This window comes from Erpetoichthys calabaricus, chromosome 18 (genome assembly GCF_900747795.2).
Source record: "Erpetoichthys calabaricus chromosome 18, fErpCal1.3, whole genome shotgun sequence".
Lineage (NCBI taxonomy): Eukaryota > Metazoa > Chordata > Cladistia > Polypteriformes > Polypteridae > Erpetoichthys > Erpetoichthys calabaricus.
Window position 1 is genome coordinate 69930697 of NC_041411.2, and position 20307 is coordinate 69951003.

Genomic DNA, 20307 nt, shown 5'->3' on the forward strand with positions numbered 1-20307 from the left:
GCCAAGGCCAAATTGAGAGTCAAAAAATCAAAGACAGACTGCCAAGCATGGGTCGAAAAAAAGGAAAAAAATCTATTAGAAAATATGTTTTAGAAGTACAGAAACACAGTGGCGTAGCGTAGTGGGGGCGGCACTTTTAGGGGGCGGCAAAATTTCACAATAAATAATAATAATATCTTGTAAAAATTTGAACCATACCTAAATAAGGGGGCGGCAGAATTTTCCTCCGCCCCGGGCGGCTGACACCCACCCTACGCTACTGCAGAAACGTTTGACGAAATGGTGTTTTGAATCGGCAAACTCAGATGAGGAATTACCCAAAATGGTGACCTTTCAATCCATCGAGTTATTTATTACCTGTGGCTCACGACCTCCGAGGAAACATCGACTGACAATAAGGAGTTGTCCTAACCCTGATATGGCAAAAATGGCTGTGATGTAAATAACTAATATGGCGGTGAAAACAGCCCAAATATATGACTCTGATCGCAAAAACTGATGTCAGATTCATAACCAAGGGCTACAATAGCAAAAAAATATGCTCAGACTCGCGAAAAGACAAAGAGACACACAGAAAATATTAAACATAAATGTTGGGTTATGTAGGGGGAGAGGGGGTTATGTAATGAAGGGGGGAAAACTCCCAAAATGTGGGGATTAAAACTCCCATCAGACTGCAGGAGAGCCCTGGGGTCAATGGAAGGTACACCATTATCAACGTGTATAAGCTTTTGTACTGACCTAAGTACGATCTCATCTACGTAAATTCATAAATCACGCATTATTGGTTTTATTAGCATTTTCTATAATGTCTTCAGAGAAGAGTATTAGAGAGGTGGTGTAAATGGCAGATGACAAAAGGGTCCGCATCTTAAAAACACGTACATATTTGCTGTCTGACCTTAACCTGTTAATGAAATATACCCTGGTATAACCAGGTATTTCACTGAGTTGTGTATAAATATTATTATGCATAAGTGTTTCTATTAAGACTTATTGTCAATCTCATTACCATATAACCATTTCTTATTTCTAACAATCTCATTAATTCTAAATCCTAATACCATACTTTGGTTTTTGTCTCTGAAACACACTTATTCATGGAGACAAAGATTTTCTAGATTTCTCTCGAGGAATTGCTATTGCCAGAGCAAATCCTTGACAGTCAGTCCAAAATTAAAATTTTTATTTGATTACACCATAAGGGTCTTCACTACCTGAAGGCCTGGCGTCATTTATTGCCAAAAGAAAATGACAATTTGGAGCAGACAAGAAAAACAAATCTATTTGACCTCGAAGTAAACACATTCAGAATCACGTGCTCACACTCGTCTCTTCCTTAATGCAATCAGTTCAAATTATAATAAATTTACAGCATACATACATAAAATAAAAAAGTAAGATGACAAGTGCGATTACAGGGGATTTCTGGTGTAAATTCATAGCCTTGTCATTTTAAATGAGTCATGTCAGTTTTTCATTGATTCATAAACTCATGCTACATTAGAGTTGATTCTCTCTTTTTATATCTTTAGGATATCCCCAAATCTGTCCCCTCCAGGTCACCATCATGCTATATGTACTGGGAGTATACCAGTGACCCCATTGTCTGATGATGTCATTTAGCTTAGAGTTAGATTCTTCTGTTCCTATTGGGGCATTGGGAGATGCATTGTGTCCACCAGTTGCATCCTTTAGCTGCTTCTCTTCAGGTGATTTCCATATATTGTAGGTCCTCGTTGAAGGTCTTCCACCAGGGGACTTCCACTGTGATGTTTTCTTCCATCCATTTCCTCTTTCATGGCCAAGGAAGCCTTTCATTGTTCTGTCATACTGTCCTACACGAGATGTGGCCTGCAAATCTCCTCCGTCTTTCTCGTACAATGTTGTGTAGTGCGTCCATTCCTGATCTTCACATGACCACCTTGTTTGTGACGTTGTAACAATTCGGCCCACCACGCTGACACGGGACGATTGTTACCACTAACCTGTCCTAATTTGCGGTAGATGATAAAGAGGATAGGCCAATATCACACCCTATAGAGCCCCCCTTACACACCTTATTTTAAAATGTTTAATCAAACCTGATGCCAGAGAATTTATAGTCATCGGCCCCCCCCCCAACCCAAAATAACCCTTATATGTGACGATACAAAAAATAGATCTATATACAATAAGAAAACCCCTCCTCCAGTTCCCCTTCAAGAGCTAATAAGTAAGTCCACAGTTCCAGCCCCTGTGGGCAGCAGGTAAAACAAAGAGTACTAATAGGTGCTGACTCCTAGTAGCGAAAAAGCTTCACGGTAAAAACGGCATGATAAAGAACAGTAAGGTCTTCGAGAAGGTCACTTGAGTCCATGGGAAATAGTGGAACGCCCAACTCGCCAGTCAAAAACGAATTACCGACTTTCACTTAACCATCAGGACTTTAGAAGCTCCAGGACTGCATCTCATGGCCCAGGCAGATGCTGATCTACTTTGTTCGATTTTCCCCATCTTCTTCTTGGCTGTCTTCTCTCCCTTTAAACAGTGTGTTTTATGCAAATTGCTCCCAGAAGATGAAGTCCCACCTCTGGGGCACCGCTGTCAATCTCAATCTGTAAATACAATCCCCACAAAACCTGATCGACTTCAGATAAAGTATGTGGCAGCACTACAACATGATCTCTCCGCGAAGATTAGATTAGATTAGACTTTTTTTTGTCCCCGAGGGCAAATTTAAATTTGTATGATATGTTGTGAATGTGTGTTGGTGAAACACGTCAAGTCTTTTACTTGTTCTTGCTGTACTTTTCCACGTCTCACATGTGTACAGTATATTGCTGTGGGGATAACAATGGCCGTATATAGACGTAACTCTCTCTTCACACCGATGATGTTATTACTTAGAAACACCTCAGTCTTAGCCACTCAACATTCAAAGTTATGAGGAGAAGAGAAGAGCAAAAGTGTGTCAGTGGACTGATGGGCATGTCACACTTTGACAGGCTTTAGTCTTGAAAGAGGAAACCTAACACAAGTCTTCAGGATTTTCCTCGAGAACAAATGCTGCTGCCAAGCTGGCTGAAGGGAGATAATAATAATAATTCTTTGCATTTATATAGCGCTTTTCTCACTACTCAAAGCGCTCATCAATTGCAGGTTAAGGGCCTTGCTCAAGGGCCCAACAGAGCAGAGTCCTTATTAGCATTTACGGGATTCGAACCGGCAACCTTCCGATTGCCAGTGCAGATCCCTAGCCTCAGAGCCACCACTTCAACCAGGCTTAACCTTGAAAGAGGTAAGACAATCTTAACCATGTGCTGTCATGCATAGGTAGGGGATTATGGGACACAAGAAGAGGATTATTACCATAACTAGACATTAAGCTCATTACAATAACGGGCGCTAGAACAGTAGTCCATAAACATTAGTAGGAACAGTCTATATTAAATGGCAAGGGACCTTTTACCTCATTAAATTTTTCCCGTAAAATGCCTGTAATTTTCTCTGACAGTAATACTGGCTTTGCTGTCCGTAATATGCGTTTAATTTTCTGTCACAATGGTGGGCAATCAGTAGATTCTCTCCAGCAACTGATGTAATGTGCGCGAAAACAAATCTAGTTTTAAAAGTCATCGTATTGTAATATCATGAAAATTCGTATATTTAAGAAAACTCCTTCAACGACTGACACTTTACACTTTACCGGGTGAAGCTTCTTAATCGCAAATCTGACATCCTCAGAGTGAACACTTGCACAACAACAAACACTAATCCCACCTCTTTGGGGAAGCTGGTCTCCGCGTCTCAGTACCCGATTGGATTTTTCGTGTTTTATGTTTTAGGTCTTACCTCATTTACCAAAATCTGATTGGATCTGCTGCACGATATTTTATAGGTCCCGCCCTCTTTGTCTTGTGTGACGCGACAGGCGGCCTTTGGAGCTTCGCACCATGCCCCGCGCATGCACACTTCACCAGAAGACACACACACACAGACACTGGATGCACACAGGGGTTTTATTAAAAAGGATGACAGCACAACCATACACAGATAATATAAAAATGGCCATATAATAAAAAACAATAACAGCTTGTTTATTTTCAAGCATATTTCCCACATGAATATTCCTAGCAGAGAAAGTGTGAAGCAAAAAAAAAATAGATTCATTAGGCATAACACTTCCAAAGTAAACTCTTACTGTAAACTTTAGCAAAACAGAGGAAAATAGATTCTTCTTGTGATGATTTTTGAAAGGATAGTTTGAATAATCATTTCACTTGCCTTGTTCAGACTAAATTAGTTTTACACCAGGAGGCTTAGTAAAGTAATTATTAACGAAGGACAGCAGTAATTTTAGTCCTGTTTGAATCACTCGTAGACATAGCAGCACTAGAAAAAGTCCAGAGAAGAGCAACTAGACTGATTGCAGGGCTACAGGGGATGAGTTCTGAGGAAAGATTAAAAGAGCTGAGCCTTTACAGTTTAAGAAAAGGAAGATTAAGAGGAGATCTGAGCGAAGTGTTTAAAATTATAAAGGGAATTAGTCCAGTGGATCGAGACGGTGACTTTAAAAAGAGTTCATCAAGAACACGGAGACACAGTTGGAAACTTGTTAAGGGTAAATTTTGCACTAACGTTTGAATGTTTGTTGTCACGCAGAGAACCACAGACACATGGAATAAGTGACTAAGTGGTGTAGTAGACAGTAGGGCTTTAGGGACTTTCAAAACTCGACATAATGTTATTTTCGAAGAATTAGGTGGATAGGACTGGCAAGTTTTGTTTGGCTAAATGGCCTGTTCTTCTCCAGTTTGTTGTTCTAATGACCACACATTCACATCTCAGTAAAGATTGCAGAGCCTTATATGGTCTATAAAAAGTCCGTAAAAATTAACCTCAGGTTAAACTAGTCCCATGTGAATCGACATTTCAGTTCAATTTGGTTGTGCTTAATCTGCTCTACGGCCCGTCTCGCCCTTTTGATCATTTCTGCTGTTCTTGCAGTTCACGTTGGTTCAACAAACATTTCCTTTACTCTGTCAGTAGATTGAAATCCATTGAACTGCTTTCAAATAGACGTATGAGAAGGAATTCGCCCTAAATGAGGAACGTTAATGCAAAATCTTCTTCGCATTTCTGTTACAGATTGGGATTCAATGTAGGCAATAAATCTGCAAACTTTTCTAAAAACGTGTTTTCACTTTGTCATTACTGCGGTGGGCTGGCACCCTGCCCAGGGTTTGTTCCTGCCTTGCACCCTGTGTTGGCTGGGATTGGCTTCAGCAGACCCCCGTGACCCTGTGTTAGGATATAGCGGGTTGAACAATAACTGACTGACTGACTTTATCATTATGGTTTATTGTGTGCAGATCGATGGGCAAATATAGCAGATTTATCCAAGTGAAATTAAATCTATTAGACAATAATTTGTGCAGAAACTGAAGGGATCTGAGTTCTTTCTGAATCCGCTGTATTTATAGGCTAAGAGCCCAACCTGTCATTAAGATGAAGGCAGAATGCCAGCATGGTGCCTCACTTAATGTCACATCAGCAAGTCTTTGGACTGTGAAAAGAAAAAAAACAGAATTTTCACAAATGAAATCCATACAAACACGGGGAGACTGCATCTGATCCACAAGAAGGACACCCCAGCTGAGAATCAATGCAGGTTTCAAGTGCTTTGAGAAGACCACATCATGCCATTGAGCTTCACCTGGCAAATTTCAATTTCTTTCTAAATAAATGCAAACATAATGAAATAATAAACTAAAACAAAAAAGCAAGTTATTTGCTGATGATCTCACATGCTGCTTCACGTTTGTAAGAATTTTAGTCCAACTCCCTGCTTCAGAGCAATATTAGCCAGGGAGACAAATATGATGAATGGTTTCCAAGGATAAAAATGAATCTTTTGGGAGGTCAGGTGAGGACGGGTTAGAAAGTAAAAATGTGGTGTCAGAAACAGAATTACAAACATTTATTTCAACAATTTTTTTTTCAGAGCACTTTTATCTGGGTTGTGCTGCATGTGAGAGGCAATTACCCATACACACACAGCACATCAAATAGTTCCTTCTTCCTAACATATCTAACAAAGTACTTATGTTTTGCACCATTTGATCTTTGAGTGTAAGCAATATACACACCAGCCTCATTAATAATGACAATAAATAGCGCTTGAAAATCTCTAATTAGCTGTGCCAAAGGGAGTCTGGATGCCATGCTGTATTTTTATTATTAATCATAACACAATATTATCACATCTACTTAATCTACTTTTGGGCCATGGAGGGACATGAGCCTGTCTTGTCAGGAACAAACTCCACATGGGGCAGCAGTCCATTACAAAGTCCAATATACACACACAACATCACCTGGGAGATTCAGAATCTAAAAAGATCTGTCTATCTTATCCTGCCTACTACACTAAAATATCTATCTATCTATCTATCTATCTATCTATCTATCTATCTATCTATCTATCTATCTATCTATCTATCTATCTATCTATCTATCTATCTATCTATCTATCTATCTATCTAATCCTGCCTACTACACTAAAATATCTATCTATCTATCTATCTATCTATCTATCTATCTATCTATCTATCTATCTATCTATCTATCTATCTATCTATCTATCTATCTATCTATCTATCTATCTATCTATCTATCTATCTAATCCTGCCTAATACACTAAAATATCTATCTATCTATCTACAGTGGTACCTCTGGTCACGACCGTAATTCGTTCCAAAACTCTGGATGCGACCCGATTTGGTAGCGACCTGAACGTAATTTCCCTATAAGATTGTATGTAAAAACAATTAATCCGTTCCAGACCATACGAACTGTATGTAAATACTGTATATATATTTTTTAAGCACAAAAATAGTTAATTATACCATAGAATGCACAGTGTAATAGTAAACTAAATGTAAAAACATTGAATAACACTGAGAAAACCTTGAACAACAGAGAAAACTAACATTGTAAGAATTTGCGCTAGAGCCTTACAAACCGCTCGATGTAAATACTTTTTTTATGAGTTTTAAGCACAGGGAAAAAAAATTAAATGCCACTTCTCTTGCAAAACTCTTCACACCATCCTCTACTGGCTTTAAATTCCTCACCTTCGCCACTCAAAGAAGGATTTTGTTTCAACAAATCGCCATGAATCTTCCTAGCTTTCTCGCATATGATTGGCTCGCTTACGCTATCCCCTGCAAGTTGCTTCTCGTTCAACCACACTAGCAACGGTTTTTCCACCTCTTCCAGCACTTGAGGCATCTGCTTAGTTAACATTGTAACTCCTTTTGCAACATCAGCTGCTTTGTTAGGCCCAGTATATGCAAATAAAAGAAAATGGGAAACGGAGAATGGCAAATCATTGGCGCGTACAAACGCGCGTAGGGAAACTGGCCGCCAGTGTTTTTGTTTGCCACCAGAGCGTTTGGTCATGAACAGATGCAAAGTTTTTGCAAACTTTTTGATCGTAACCCAATTTGTACGTGTTCAAAAACATTCGTGACCAGAGGTTCTACTCTATCTATCTATCTATCTATCTATCTATCTATCTATCTATCTATCTATCTATCTATCTATCTATCTATCTATCTATCTATCTATCTATCTATCTATCTATCTAGCCTACTATACTAAAATCTATTTATCTGTCTATGTATCTGTCTGTTATTTGGTGCCTTTATATCTATCTATTAATCTACCGAATTGTTCAATCATTTAGTGGGACCCTCATCTGTTCCATTTTGTAGATTTTTTTTTCTGCCTCTTTACTTTGCACTTACATTTCTCACATTTCACTTGTAGATTTAAATGTGATCCATGTCTGGCACACCATCAGACCCCCTTTGCAAAGAGTAAATGTACTTAACTTGAAATCAGAACGTTAGTCACTGAGGCAACATTTACAATGAAATCCCGGAGGCTGTGAGTTAACTAACAGACTAATCTACTCAGGAGAGTGAGAATGTAATTTAACCATGGTGCTCATTTAATCCTTGGTCTCTTAAGAGGAAAGATGTTTAATTGAGCTGAATGCTTGGTAAGTTGGTCATGCGGGAGGCCCAGCTGATTAAGTGACTGATCTGGGACCACCAAGTCAAGCAAAGAAAAAAAGAAGGGACATATTTGATCGGAGCAATTCAGAAAGCTTTGGACCATTCAGGCCTCCCTTTCTGAAGCTCCTTAATTAGCTGTTAATTGAAGAGGGCCCACCAGGGTTGGTTGTACCACCTTCTGTCTTTCACTTCTGGTGAATAATGATCTGGACCGAAATTAATGACAAAAGTACGTCGTTAGCGGTTGATATAGCACTGCTAATATCCTTCTGAAAAGGCTTCTGAACATCACATTTTCTGAGCGGTGATATAGAAATCCAGGCGACCAAATAAATGAGTACATTTTACGAGTGAAACACTTTTCTGCTCCTTTCATTTGTCGCCATTAGATGTATTTAAGAAAAAAAGAATTTGCCTTGTGCATGTGTTTAAATTCCAGCTAAAGGAAAAAAAAGGCAGTGAATATTGTTTCAGCCTTTTTAATTTCAACATCCTCTTTTTTGACATGCCAGTTGTGCACATCTCTAGGAAGCCGTCATGTAATTGTCATAATAGCAGAGGGATGACAGCTTTCTTGTTCTGTTTCAGGCGCCGGCCTAACAGAAATAAAACCACTTCCAAGCAAGACCGATACGTAGCTCTCGCCGTGTGTCGCCTTTAATTTAAAATGTCATTGAGTCAAGATTTGAAGGTCTCACGGGTGCTGCTTTCAACTTCAACTTGGTATTAAAAATAAAATGAATGCAGAAGGAGTCTTCTTTGGACAAGGGAGCATGCAGACTCAGCTCTGATGCCAGCGGGTGTTTGTTGGTTTGTCAACTGCTTATTTCAAAGCAGAGTGAAACCAGGCTGGGACCTATCCCGACAGTACTGGGTACAAGGCAGGAGCCCACCTTGAACCCTGGCCCTCTAATGTTCACAGGGAACATTTGTAACCACTAAAAAATTCTAACCGGCTCAACTACAGATTTTAAGAAGATGAGAATATCTGAAGAAAATTCACATGAGTGGTGCGTTCTGATGGGCCCTCAAGACATCTACAAAATTGAAACATGCCATGTCATATGTTCATAGGGTCAGTATTGTCACGTGTACAGAGTATAGTAAAGTTTTTAATTGCATGTGCAAATTAACATGATACATGTTGCCACTCTCCTGTACCATGAGCAGTGAGTATTATTACCTTACCTCAAAACTTTATTATTTCAAAAATAGAATAAGACTTTAGCCATGTTTGATCATATTCAGTATCTATTCTTGGAATATGAAGTACTAGGAAATACGTGAAGCTCCAGTCCTCCCAAGATCAAGGCTCAGTCCCAGTAGTACGAGGGCACCAGCTGGATAGCTTGCGCTGCATGTACTTGAGGTGCAGCAAGTGTCATTCTTCTTCTTCTTCATATCATGTAAGCATCTTCTACAAGTAGCTTCACACTGAGCAGATGTCTTAGCTCTTCTTTTTCTTTATGCCATGTCACATTCTCAATCAGTTTGCTCACACGGTTTTTATAAAAAAAATACAAACCCTGATAAACTTTTTGGAGGTTGCTACTAACTACAGTTTTTGCTTCTAGCATGTATCACGTCTAAAGCTTTTGATTAAGACCAAGTTCAAGGTTCTAGCCCCAGCGATTCACGAGAAGTCGTGTGATAGATGGAAACAACCGTTAGCATTTTATATTAGACATTGTGAAAATAAATCATCTTCACATATGAAAAGGTTTGAGGCAGCCACCCGTATACTTGAATAAGGCTGCAAAGTTGAATAATTGATAGTACAGTAGTGTACAGATTGAGTTCAGATTAGGAACTGAGAACTGAAGGAGGTTGTCTGGCTTTTAAGGCAGGCCAGCAGAAATTATGATATCGGGGCCGGAAATGGAAAAGACGTCATCGGACCCAGGCAGAATTTCCCGTGTTTGGTCTGCAGGGATAACAGAGAAAGGGTTACTGCACCCCACCACCTCCTGACCTGGCGTGGAATTGCCTTATTTTGGTCCTTCTAGCTTCCTTCCATGTGCACGTGTGTGACAACATATATAAACAAAAGACCTGTGTGTGTATGAAGCAGTCCACTAGATGACGTATGCAAGCACTTTTACATTTTTTCAGCACTTTCATGCATCTCACTTTTCACTACGAAAGCCCTGGGTGCAGCAAACTCCATCGCGCAACAATGATGTCATATTAATGACAGAGGTGAAGAGACACAATGCTGAAATGAAGCAAAAGCCGCGCTCAACAAGTGAAACACCTCAGCAAAGAAAGGGAAAGCTTGAAGTTTTCACTAAAGATATTGTCTATCTTGAGGTATTTTCTCGTGACAAAGATTAATAGGACTCGTATGATATGGTATCGCTAGTGTCTTCTTACAAAAGCCAGTGGGGCAGCAAGCACAGGAGGATCCACGTCCTCTGCACTTGGTAATTCGTAAGAGTTAGCTGACACCTCTCCAAGTTCACAAATTTTCACATATACAGTATATGGTCATCAACTAAGGGACTATGCTGGTTACAGAAGAAGTGTTGGGTCACCCTTTTAACATTTACAAAGTTCCTGAACGGAAAACAGGCGCTCAATGGTACGTCAAATAAGACAAAACAAGAAGCAGGTTAACTAAAGAAATAAACAAAAGGATTTTTCACTCTTCTCTTGAGTGCATCAAGTTCAGATAGGAGCTCCTGTTATTGGTCTGCTCTTTCCAGAAAGAGACGCACCATGCTGGTAGTATCTCACTTTTATAGCGGAGCAGGGAAGGTGGAACCTCCGAGGAAACAGAAACTTGTTTAGCTGCTAATAACACAAGTGAGGCAAGCACATCAGCAAAACGAAACCTCCTAGGAGAGAGATGTCCAGAGTAGTTCCTTTCAATTACCTGACATCTCTACATTTCAATTTTTTTCTGATGATTTCAATAGTTTCTAGGACCCCAGGCTTTTTACAGCACGGGCTTACACAGCTAGTATATTTAGTATATATATATATTCATAGCATTCGTATTCTGAATGACAATCTGATTGTATGGGTGGTTACCTACCAGGTAATGCTTGTGGTTGGTCTGCAAGTTGGTCCTCTCAGTTGCGAGAAGCAGATAATAAAATGTTGCATAGTTTACTGTCAAATAATGCAAAGAGAACGCGACATGTGTTTCACCCGTATTTGGGCTCATCAGGCGTACACACTCACTGCACCCCTCTCGGGGATCGAATCTCGGATGTCAGCGGCGAAGCCTGTTTACGTTGCGCCACGCCGTGTAGTTCGTTTATTTGACAGCCTGGAAATCGGGGTAAATTCAGGCCCGGTCTTAGGTATTATGGGGCCCTAGGCGAAAGGGGGGTCCAGGGGCCCCCTGAGGGGGGCCCTGGAAGCTCTGTGAAATGCGTGAAAATTAGACCAAGGAGTCGATCCGGGGCCCCCCGGACGCCGGGGCCCTAGGCGGTCGCCTACTTTGCCTATGCCTAAGGCCGGGCCTGATTGGGACAAATAATGCTGTACCTAATTTAAGTATATATGACAATTGCTCACTCGGACAATTTGTTTTGGGGGCCCCCAAGAAGGCGGGGGGCCCTAAGCTATAGCTTGTGTAGCTTATACGTAAATCCTGCACTGGGTAAATTACATTCACAGCATGTTCGATCCTTGAGAGGGGTGCAGTGAGTGTGTCCGCCTGATGAGCCCAAATAAGGGCAAAACACGTGTCGCGTACTGTTTGCATAATATATATATTATTCTGCCCTCGCGATTGCGTATCCTTGCAAAACTAGACAGATAGCGAACATTAACTCCAGTAAACTCGTTTCTTGTTCAGAGTGAGGCTTTTACTGATAAATCTTTCATTCTTGATTGTAAAACTACAAAACACAATACAGAGGGTGCTCTCAGTACAATGTTCACACCAAATAATCAATGAATAAAGGAATGCATATAAAAAATTAATTAACTTTAGCAGATAAACATCTTAACAAACATTTATAAAATAATTATTTATAACAGAGACTTACAGGCATATCTTTGCCAAGGCTTAATGTTAAAGAACTGGTGTCATGAAGAGCGTTCAGAACTTCACTAAACTGCTTTTATAAGAAAGGTGAACTGAACAACTTGACAACGTCAATACTTAAAATGATTGCTAGGTAGCAAAACTTAAAATAAAGTGTGAATAGAATATACTGTATATATATATGCATCTTGCATAGTTTACTGTCAAATAAAGCAAAGAGTACGCGACACGTGTTTCGCCCTCATTTGGGCTCATCAGGCGTACACACTCTACTGCTCCCCTCTCGGGGAATCGAACCTATATATATATATACCGTATATACTCGTGTTTAAGTCGGGTATTGAAATCCAAAAAATTGATCATAAAATCAGACCCCGACTTATACACCCATTTAAAAATACAACACTTCATTTTTTTTTTTTTACAACACTCCATCATAGATGAGGGATGCTCTAACTAACGATAAAGGTGAAAGAGGGTGTGAGATACAAAAAATGCATAACTACGCAAACGTTGCTTTGGAATAGTTCGGGTATTACAGTGTGGTCACATAGGCACAATACATAGAAAAAAAAAAGGCCATGTGCTCCGGTTACTCTCTCAGGTGGGCATTAGCATATCATTACCTCTTGGACCAATAGCGTGAGTTTACCGCAGTCAACTTATACGACCAATATTATAAAATACCGGAAATTATAAGGTAAAATGAAGCCCGACTTATCCGCGGGAGAACTCAAACGCGATTATATACTATATATATATATATATATATATATATATGTATATATACACCACACATAGATACTGTCATGGAAGAGATCTGAGCCTATACTAGCAGCACTGCATGAAAGACAGAAACTAATCCTGTAGAAGACATATGGCACACACAGACCCGAGCAATTAAGACATGGCCATTAACCTTATTAGTGAATGTGTCAAACTCACAAACACAAGGAGCGCGTAGACTTCACCTTGACAATGGCCAAGCATGGACGTCAAATCCAGGACTCTGTATCTTAGCAGTGCTAACGCACAGTAATGGCCAAATGGTAAAACTAAATAGCATGTTCCTTTTCTGGATGTTAATTACTGCATTCTGGAATATGGCCAGAGCACTCGTTTGTACCGTTCCCATTGATACCTCTGTTGCCATGTATTTATCAATTTTAGTACATCTTTGCTCATCATTTTCATTAGGATCATGGTCCACTAAAGACCTGTTAACGCCCCATTGCACTAAAACCATCCATCACTGCACAGTCTAAATGCCCGGGGATCATTTTCTATGTAAATGAGGCTAATGCTACAAACAAATTATAAAGGTTTTTAGTCTACAACAGATTTCAAATTGGGAAATTAGTTTCACAAATTATTCACTTCTCCCTGCTTTGAATTTTAAAACAAGGTTAGAGTTTTTTTTTTTTTCAAATGATGCCACTGGAAAACAGTATGACATGAATAACCTCCATCCTTTATGTTCTTTTATTTTAATAACAGACAACTTTTTTGTGGTGCCCTGTGCAGGGTTGTCTCCAGTGCTGCCGGGGTTGGCACCAGTTCCCTGCATCTCTGAACTTGGATAGAAAGCAGATGTATTCCTTGTTTTGTAACCTCTGCTGTTTCATGTTCAAGGGTAAGACAGTCCAGAAAAGGAGCCAACACCAGACAGCACCCCATGTCTGTTTGGAGCTGCTAACCGGCATAACAACATGTCTGTTAACTGTAAAGAACACTGAAATCCCAGTGGAAAACACAAAAATGAGGCATGTCATCAAACTCTACATCAAATGATATTTATAAATAGGCATTACACTTACATTGTTTCCTAAATACATCCATCCGTGTTACAGTACAATGACAGCAAAAGACAATCATTGAATTTCTAACTATCTTATCCAATTCAGGGACACAGAGAACCTTCAAAGCAAGTCAGGACCTTCATTAATCTGTCTAGAAGAGGCTCACTTCAAGTTAGCTAGCACCAACTACTACATGCAAACGTCAGCCTAAGCAGGACCAAACAATGAGAATTAGATTTTTAAAGTTTGAAATGAAATAGAAGTTCTAAAGCATACCAAACAACGAGAATATTAAAAATCAAGAGTGGTCTCCCCTAGACTTTCTCATATACTCAGATATAGGGATGGATATTTGAGGAGTAAGCCACAAGACAATGATTATATTTTTAGATTATGTACATTAAAGAACCATCAACAACAAACCAAATCAAATTAATAATATATTCAGCAATTAATATAAAAATAAAGTTGAAACTGCATGAATAAAAAAGAACCACTTCCAGTTAGTGGAAATAGTCCAAAAGTTACTGAACCTAAGACTTGTATGCAAAATTTGGCTGACCAAAGTGAAAACGTACTCAAGTTATCTTGTTTACATAAACACACACAGACAGACAGACACACAGACATAATTCCAAAAATGGCATTTTCGGACTCAGCGAGGTGTAAAATGTCGAGATTCATCAAAATCTCGAAATCAAATTTTTGGACGATTACAATACTTTCTCTACGAGAAAGTAAATCAGACTCAAGGAGGTCTAAAACGTCGAGATTCTTGAAAATTTTGAGGTCGAATTTTTGGTCAATTACAATACCTTCCCTACGAGAAAATAAATGGGACTCGGGGAGGTATAAAACGTCGAGATTCATCAAAACTTCTAAATCAAATTTTTGGACGATTGCAGTGCTTTCCCTATGAGAAAGTAAATTGGACTCAAGGAGGTCTAAAACGTCGAGATTCATCAAAATTTCGAGGTTGAATTTTTGGGCAATTACAATACTTTCCCTACAAGAAAGTAAATCAGACTCAAGGAGGTCTAAAACGTCGAGATTCATGAAAATTTTGAGGTCGAATTTTTGGTCAATTACAATACCTTCCCTACGAGAAAATAAATGGGACTCGGGGAGGTATAAAACGTCAAGATTCATCAAAATTTCTAAATCAAATTTTTGGACGATTGCAGTACTTTCCCTATGAGAAAGTAAATCAGACTCAAGGAGGTCTAAAATGTCGAGATTCATCAAAATTTCGAGGTTGAATTTTTGGGCAATTACAATACTTTCCCTATACTTTGATATGAGAAAATAAATAAGTAAGAACTGGTTTGTAGAAACCGTACTATTGTGAACTAGGAGTGCCAAGCACATAGTCCCAAATGCTTCCAATGATGCCCACTAGAGGGGGATATCATCATCAAACCCCAGCTAGTAATAAGAGCAACCACCAAATCTTTATAAAATAAAAGATTTATTTTTCAGAAAAAAAGGATTCCAATTACAGTGAAGCTCTGTGGGGCACAAAGGCAAAATGGAGTTGCCTGTAACAAAGGCAATCCAAGTCAAATTAAGTCCCAATACAGAATTTCAAAGGTTGGGAGCACGCACTGATAGAGCGCGTTGCCGCACCCACCACATGACGAACCACCTCAGGATCCCAAATTAGGACCTAAGTGCAGCCATGCAACCCATGACACCTGAGCACCACAAAGGCAATGTCAAAAACAAAGCAGAAAGTTAAAAAAAATAATCAGATATCTAATAATTCACCATAAATACAAATACCGGTATATTCATAATGAACTGTCAAGAACTGTGGAGGACCTTCCAGATTAATAGGGAGGAGAGCAGTTCCTTGTAGTGACTGGCAGGTGGCCCCACCATTTGGGGGACCACCTAAAAAACATCTGGAGCATAACACAAGCATTTTACTTACACAGGCAAAACCAAAAATAAAGAATAGTACACAAAACATAGTGCCTTGAGCATGGGGAAGACACTATATAAATAAAATGTATTATTATTATCATTATTATAGATAAAATAAGTAAAAATAAGCAAAAGTCACACAAATGAAAGGATTTGAAGAAAACCTTGCCCGAGATAATGAGATGTTCAAACAGGAATCTTTATAAATTGAGGAATTTATTAGAAAAATTAGATAAATCAAGCAAAAATAAGGCCTAAAGGGCCAAACACACAATCCAAAGAATACAAAAGCAAGAATCCACAAAAACCCAAAATATCAGAAGAAAATCATACTTTCAAGAAACTTCACAAACTTAGTGCTCTGATGCTGGGTTTCACTTTCTTGGCTGAGTATAAAGCCAGGGTGGACCCGCCTCCTGGGGCCCCACTCATAAAGTTCAAATAATTTCAGGACATTGAAAGAGAACGAATATAAATAAATAATAAACAAATCTACCTGGAATAATACAAAACGGGAAAAATAGTAATTAAAAATGAACCAGAAACAAACCATTAAACAGAAAATAAATACAAGCCAGAGAAAAAGCTGTGGCTGCAATGCAACAGCCAATCCATCACTAGGACCACTCGCCCAAACATCCAATTTCTCCTAATGGCTGCATCTTTGGGACTAGAAAGACAAACCAGAGCAGCTAAAAGAGTTTAAGAGAAGGTGCAAACTGCACACACTCACAGACACGGCGGCCAAACTGGAATCAAAAGCCAGCAGCACAAACCAGCGTGTCACCAGCCAGAGACGGATATTTGTGAACACAATGAATGGGAAAAGTCACCACACACAGAGGCTCTCCGGGGAGCTTCAAGTCTAAGCTTGATGAGTTTTTTGGCAACGCTTTGTGAATAAATATTGATGAGCTGCTCTGTGATGGACAGGCTGCTCTCTTCTCTAATCTTTGATGTATGCTCTTTTATTAGATTCTGATGGTCTGAAAGAGTGCAACTTAAAAATGTCTATTTTAAGTTATAACTTTCAATAAATATTTATTGCGACAGGCTGCCTCAAGGAGTCAGCAGCTTAGGTGTCATTCCTAGAATGGTCACCATCTCTTTATTGTTTCTATGTTCTTCCCCTCTCCATAGTATTTCCTCGCACAACCTAAAAATATATCCTGTACTTTATATTATGTGACTGTGAGGGTGAAGGAGCTTCACATACCTCAAAGATAGCCACGTTCAGTTCATTGGTGATTCTGAATTAGCCCCGTGTGAGTGTGAGCGGCTTTTGTGATCAACTGGGGAGGACATTGTCAACATTGTCTAACAGCTTCCAGCTGTTTCAATTTGCGTACAGGGAAGTTTCAATTTGCATATACTTTAACAAAACTGGCACTAAGATTTGTTTCACTGGTGATTTTGCTCCTGCTAAATGAGAAAACTCGCTAGAATGACTTTGGGTCCATTCAGGGTCGATTTCTGCCTCTCTGTGACTTTGAATCGAAAACCAATGTAACAATATCACTTCCATTATTTTGCAAGAGAATGACACTACAACAATGAAAATTTTAATTCAAAGGTGCAGAGGTTAGTGCTGCCGCTTTATGGCTTCTGAAGAATGGGTTTGAATGTCATAGTAGCAGTAGTAGTATTACCAAGCGCACATAATACGGTGCACCAGCATGTAACACATCGCCACTCACCGGGCACAATAATAAATTAAAATGTATTACAAGACTTCAGTCTTTTCATAGAAAACACAAATCTGCTTCTCTGATGTACTCCTGTTGTATTACAGCCCGGTTTTGTGTTGTTTTGTGCATTATTATTTTTCATGCTATTTCTGGTGGTTTTCTTTATTATTTGTTTATCAGGTACCGTTTTTATAAAATGGCATCCAAATGGGGTTCTGTGGTTGGTACCCCAGGAGGCGGGGCCATCCTACTATCACTACTGCTGGGTCTATCTTATGAATATTTATATTTTTATCAGATCAAATTTCCACCTGTTCCTTTTTTTGTAACCTTTGCTGTTTCATGGACAAGAGTAAGATATGTTAAGAAAAGGAGCCAACACTTGTTAGCACCCCATGCCTGTTTGGAGCTGCTAACCGACCTGACGACATGTCTGGAAACCGTGAAAGAATATGGAAATCCCAGGAGAAAACTCTTACAAAAATGACTTGTGCAATCCAACTCCACTAGAAGGATGTTTATAATTGTATTTTAAAATTACAGTGGAACCTCGGGTCACGACCGTAATTCGTTCCAAAACTCTGGTCGTAACCCGATTTGGTCGTTACCCAAAGTAATTTCACCCATAGGATTGTATGTAAATACAATTAATACAATTAATCCGTTCCAGACCTTACGAACTGTATGTAAATATATTTTTTTAAAGATTTTTAAGCACAAAAATAGTTAATCATACCATAGAATGCACAGCGTAATAGTAAACTAAATGTAAAAACATTGAATAACACTGAGAAAACCTTTAACAGAGAAAAGTAACATTGCAAGAATTCACACTATCGCCTTACAAACCGTTCGCTGTAAACACTTTTTTTTAATGAGTTTTAAGCACAGGGACAAACATGAACATTTGAAAAATTTAGGGTTAGGGTTAGGGTTTAATAAACAACCAAGAAAAGCAACATTGCAGCAATGCACGCTACGAACCGATCGCTGTAAACAGTAGTGAAGTGGAGGTTAAAATCCAATAGAAAAAAGTCTTCATTAAATACAGCGAGGTAAAAACAATGCTCAAATCAGTCTCTTTAAAAACAAGCCCGGTGCATTCTTTAACTGCCTTCACGGCATATGCGGCCAGCCCTCTCTATCTCTCTCACTCACTCACTCGCTCGCACTCTCTCTCTTTCTTGCTCGGTCGCTTTCTCTCGCTCACTCGCTCGCTGCACAGGGAACGCACAGGGAGAGACTGAACACACGAGGAAATCATCAGCACGTACGAACCGGAAGGGAAACTGGCTTGTTCATCACCCGAGTGTGTGGTCGTGAACAGATACAAAAGTTTGGTCGTAACCCGATTTGTACGTGGTCCGAGACGTTCATGACCCGAGGTTCCACTGTATATCAATTCATATTAAATGCAAGTGGATACAATAACATCCATCCATTTTATAACCTTTTTATATAACGTTTATGACACAGAGAACTTTCTAAAGTATGAATCCACAAAACCCCAAAATATCAGAAGAAAATGAAAGAAACTTGATGCTGGGTTTCACGTTCTTGGCTGACTATAAAGCCAGAGTGGCCCCGCCTCCTGGTGCCCCACCCATAAAGTTCAAATAATTTCAAGACATTTAAAGAGACAGAATATAAGTAAATATTAAACAAATCTACCCGGAATAATACAAAAAGGGGAAAATTTAATAATTAACAATGAATCAAAAACAACCATCAAATCTATATGTATAAAATTCTTTTCGCATTTGAAACGGAAATTACGTATGAGTGTTTGAAACGGAAATTACGTATGACCACAGAGGAACAGGAAAAACATTCTTAATAAACCTGATTCTTGCCGAGAGAGTGAATGGTGACATAGCACTGGCTGTAGCGTCATCGGGAATCGCTTTTACATTATTAGATGGAGGCCGTACAGCACATTCAGCATTGCAATTACCATTAAACCTCGCTCACGACGAAAATCCAATTTGCAACATACGCACGGGCACTGGAAAGGCAAAAGTCTTGCAACATTCAAAGATAATAGTTTGGGATGAGTGCACCATGGCATAATAAAAGAGCTTATGAAGCCTTGAACCAAACAATGCAAGATCTCAGAGATCCTAGCAAAATAATGGCAGGTACTGTCGTTTTACTGGCAGGAGATTTTCGTCAAACATTACCAGTTATTCCACGAGGGACACCAGCGAATGAACTCAACACGTGTTTAAAATCCATGTTTCTCCCACGGTCAGTTATATGTTGCGTGTTCTTCGGTAGGTACACCAAAAAATGTATACATTTATGCACGTAATGGGCAAACAAAAAATGTAGTATACCTGAAAACACTGCAGTAGTACTCAATGTATCTTTACTTCTTAAATGTTAATGTTTTACTGTTTAATAATTTATACGCTTCTTATATGCTGTTCAAATTCTTTTATCAAAATACCAGTAATGGTGCACTGCACGGTAACGTGCAGTAAATACACTTGAATTGAGCATTCATAGTATTCATCCTCTTTCTCTCTACGTTTAGCATTCGTTTGCTCAGAGGTTGATGTGCTTCCTGAGCAGCTCTTGCTTTACTCCACCCTAGCGGCCTGCTGGTTCTCTTCTTTTGTCGGCATCTTTTCGCATTAAAACTGACTAAGTTAGTTTTTGTGTTGCAATTACTTAGTATGTTTTCTTTAACCTTTCACTTAATCTGGCACTTAAGTCTTCAATCTGCCTCAAGAATGATTAGCAAAGGTGGTAGGGAATGAGAATGGTGCCCATACGCATCCGCCGCACAGCCGCCCTGCTGTGCACTGCCGAGAGTTGATTCTACA